The sequence below is a fragment of the Zeus faber genome (genome assembly GCF_960531495.2).
Source record: "Zeus faber genome assembly, chromosome: 1".
Lineage (NCBI taxonomy): Eukaryota > Metazoa > Chordata > Actinopteri > Zeiformes > Zeidae > Zeus > Zeus faber.
Genome location: NC_137193.1, coordinates 8,644,141 through 8,649,168, shown reverse-complemented (window position 1 = coordinate 8,649,168; position 5,028 = coordinate 8,644,141).

Sequence of the window (5,028 nt, the reverse complement as noted above, 5' to 3'; positions counted from 1 at the left end):
AAATTCTTGTGTGTTTTTGCTGTGTGTCAAATGTGCGTTTATGATCAATTCAGGTGGAAAAGTCCAGGTTCAGAAAGTGAAACAGCTGCCATGTTTTTTGTGACACCCGCTTGCAAATCCACTTGGTTGATGCAAAATCTCAGATTTTTCTTTCTGGACCCTCATTTTCCACTTCTGGATTAATTCAGCTGTATTGTAAATGATACGGCCCCTTCCTTCTGCAGGCTTTGCCCAAATATCAAAGTGGATCCTTGCCTTCAATGTCGTGTTGTATGTGCAAAGGATCTACCATAGTGCTTTAACGTTGTGTTTTCAGTTGGCTAGCCGAGCTGTTTGAAACTCGCTGTTGACCCTGATACTGCTCTTAGCAACGTAGCAGTAGCTACATATAATTCCAGTGCTTCATTGGCAGTTTAGGTTCAATTCTACTTGAATTACTACTTTTTTTTTACGGCGAGTCTCTACATCGCCGTCGGTGCTCCAGACGGCGGTAGTTGCAGCGTTCCCCCACCGATAAGAACTGAATGCAGGGTGCTTTGATGGGAGGACAGGGTGATTCGGTCTTCATGTACTTCATCACTGACAGTGCTTGGCAAGGGAAGGTGGAAAGACGCTCACAGAACAGAACCTCCAAAACAGACATACTGCAGTGGGCAATATGACAGGGTTATGAGTTGATATACCACAGTGCAAACGACTCAGCACTTCATTCAGTTCATAGACCGCTGCCCTACCCCGTCACGTTCGGTCAAATATCCTACAGTGTACGGACAATGGAACTGTTCACTGGGACTCCTTGCTCTCCAGGTTCCTTCTTAGTTTGACCGATACTGCGCGACCTACCTTCAAGATTCAAGATTCAAGGTTCAAGATTCAATAGGTTTATTTGTCACATATAGTACATATACATACGTTCATACATATATGCAGTGAAATGTCTTTGCAACGCACCCGGAGATTATGCACAATAGTGACTAAACCAAACATAATAGCTAACCTAATACCTACCTATTTACCTCTAATGCAACTGGTGACTACAACTGAGCCGTCCTTTAAATTACAATGAGAATGTTTCTCAATATTTTCTTACATTACTCAGCTCAACGAGGGCAGACCAGGTCATCAGATCGATGCTTGAAAGGGGTTGCGCAACAACAACTGTGTAATAAGCATGAGTGAATAACGAACAGCCTCTGCATTTCTTCCTCACTGTTAATTCATTCATTTTGTGGGATAGGCTTGTATTTTTTGTTACCATAACCTCAACCTAGTGAGGGTGGTTCCGAAGGGAAGGGCCGCCCATAGCCTTGGTAAACACTGGCAGGGTTGCTTTCAAGGAGGACCTTGACAGCGCAGATAACTTCAGGAAATATTAAGCCAGTGATCTATTTAAAATAGGAACTGATACATAGCGCTGGAAGGGCTTGTCGCTCGCTATGTTGTCACATAAAGATAAGAGTAAACCATAAGTGGCACGGTAATTATTTAATCATTTACAGTATGAGTCAAAGCAGCGACCTGCTTCGATAACCTTAATGTGGTCCAGAAAAGGAAAGAACAGAGTTTTGAGCAAAGACAGGTGTCACTAAACGGACCGTGAAGTTGAATTATGCAAAATACAGCCTCTCCCAAATAGTGAAGCAGTGTGACATCCAGGGACTGATTAAGGCGTCCAGAGGCGGTGGGCTACCTCTATCCATAATCCTACTACTACATCAACACACCCATTCACAAAATAAAAATGCTGTTCTCCTGATCCATGCTCCAGTTGTGGCTTTTTTCTTTTTTTAAAGCTTTTAGCTTTAAGCCCATCTTATCCAGATTCAGACGAGAAGCATGCTGACTGTATAAGCTCAATGCAAGGCTGGATCAACTAGCCTACCATCTGTGAAATTAGGTAAATTCACCTTCTCTCTCTATAAACCTGGTGCTTTAGGGTTGGCAGTACAGTCAGCTGAGTTTTGTTGATGGCAATGCACTGGTGCGAGGCATTGCAGTTGTACAACCCCAACTAACTTGAAGCAGTGCTTTATAGTTGATAATCACAGATTAGTCCTATAGGTATAAAGGTATAAAGCAATATCTGCAATTCACATCAACATTTTACGTATTTTACATTTGCTATTTTATGTTCCCTGCTGCAACATCACACTCAGAGGCAAATTCACAAAAGGGTTGCGTGGCTTTTGTGGCCGCTAAACCGGCCTAAATAACAGAAAAGCAAGCATCTAATTCAAAAAGCACTGGCAAACGGTGAAATGCACCACTAACTGCACTGCCACACAGATAGCATCTTGGTGTGTCGGTGCTATTTGCACATATTCAAATACGTATTATGCATGCATTTGGCACAAAATTAGCCCCTTTTCTATACAAATGAGCCTCGTTGCAATTAGCTCTCTATTCACAAACACCATCACTAATAGCTAATAGAAATGATTACCGTTTGCAGAGACCTGGTGGTATTGGCGCAGAGACCAAAACATTAAAAAAAAAAGGGCAGCGGAGTGCAATCGTCTTCAGAGAGCTGGTGAAACTGAAGCACATTTATAAGGTGTGTCACGCCCAGACTTTCCAGTGACGTGTGAGTAATAACACATTATTATTATTACTAATATTATTATTATTATTATTATCACTGTCACAGCATACAAAGGTAGCAGCAGCAGTCCATGGTGGCTTGTTGAAACGTTGAATAATTTATTGTCCAAATTAGGTGTTACAAACATTGACAAAAACGGTCCCATAATTCCTAAACTCAAAGGATATCGAAAAAAACAACTAAAAGTTATAGGCAATAGCGATTAAGTGGTCAAAAATGGCATTGAAACACAGATGGCATCGAACTTCGTGGGACCATGGACAGCTCCGCGGCCTCGGCTGCGGCGGTCTGGAACTCGGTAGAGCAAAAATAGATTTAATCAACTGCTGTGTGGGAAGAGTAAGTTTTAAGTTCTTTTATGGATTTACTGACACTATTTAAACGCTTCACGGTCACCGCACGTAAACCTAAAAATACTCCGCCGCGGCATTCGTTGACACGGGAGCGGACGTGAAGAGCAGCAGTCTACCCACAACAATTTCCATGATATTCAAATCCCACCGTCAGGGTTTTGCACAGCACTGGCACAGCCCCTCCAAGGATTTCCATTTCAATTTTACATTTCCATTAAACACTTTCAATCAAAATAGCTACTGCCCCCCACCACCACCACCACCACCACCACCACCACCATGGAAGACTGCACTCAGCAGTTAAACTTTATGGGCGTGTTTGTGCTTTCATATCTTTACCATACCTCGCTACGGCGGCACAGGCAGTGGGTGCGGTTGTTGCGCAATTCATGGTGCTGTTAGCGGCCGCAATCCATTCTTCTATTCAACTTGCCCTTCCAAAAAATTTAGGTGGGGGGGGGGGCAGGAACTGAAATCCAATTCCGATCTAACCCCAAATCTTCCAGGAATAGCAGCAAAAAGCCAGCTCGAAACACACAACAGCAGAAATACACATGTCCGCTCATCTTTTGTTTTCTAATTATATTAGTTGCAATTCTTTCTGGAATCATACAGCTGGTCGGGGAATTTCTTTAACAGCACTCAAAAGCTTCCGCTTCCCCACCACCACCACCACCACCCCCACCAGTGGAGCTCCACGTTATTACACCGGAGAGGAACGGTTTGGATTGAAACAACATGTCGGGCTGTGAAATGTATGCAATGTTTAATGCCTGGCTGCAGTTACAGTTTCCGACCCTGTGGGTACCGGCACATTACGAGCGCTCGGCTTCGGCCATTCCTGCAGGTGCGACTACTTCACGCCTCCCGACTCTAGGGATTTTCTGGACGCACATCAGGCGCGCACGCACACACACACACACACACAATGGGCCGGTTTATTGTTGTTGTTTATTAAACAAACAAGTGCAGCTGGAACGAGTCATGTTCCATATTCAAAAGGCCTCGAGACGCTCGTTTGGCGGAGAGAGCGGCGCAGGATCTTTATTGGGGAACTGTGGATCCGAGCAAACTCAATGAAGCTTAATTTGGCCTATTCTCCTCTGCGTGCGCGCGCCTGTGTGTGTGTGTGTGTGTGTGTGTGTGTGTGTGTGTGTGTGTGTGTGTGTGTGTGTGCGTGTCCACATCAGGAAGCCCCCCCCCCCCCCCCATGCTGCGGGCAACTAATAATAAATAATTTCCTGCGTCACACACCAGTGCTGGTGTTTCTGTCCATCTGGTTTGTGGCTCCTCCGTCCCCCCGGTGGCTCAGGATGTAACCTCACGGAGCCACAAACACAAACCTCCACGCTAAAAGTAGCCTGTACTGTATTGTGTTCAGGCATTCCTAGACAACAGCTCGCTCTCTAACACACACACACACACACACACACACACACACACACACACACACACACACACACACACACACACAAAAGACATTACAACCATTTCCAAAAGGAAGCATCTCTTGAAGGTGCATGTTTCAATGAAAAATAAATCTAAAAAGTAAACACACAAACTCAAATATTGATCCATAAAAGTAATTTATAGATGTCGTGTAGATGTTTTACAGGTCACCAGCCGTTCTGGTTTTACTTTACACTTTGGATAACAGCTAATAACATTACGACCGTGGTCTTCCGGTGTGTCGCAGAATCTCATGGAAATGAGCCTCAACGATCTCTGCTCTTGTCGGTTATTTTTGTGAAATCCCAAATTCCTCAAGTTGATTTCATATCACGTGTGAAGACGCAGGTGCTGTGATTCTATTGCTGTACAGTAAATGTTTGACCCAAATGCAACAGCCTTGAAAAAGCGTGGATATAAACCTGACGACGGGGGAGTCAGGCCTCCGCTTTTGAACTTCAGGATCGATTCACAGAGAACCTTTGGCATCGGGGAATCGGCCGGACACATGTCGTGCCCCGGTGTAATCCGCCGTTCGTGTTCCCACAATCCAGTTGAACATATTCCATGTAAACTGTACTTCTAGTGAATGAATGAGAACAGCTGCTGCTTGTCTTCGAGAGG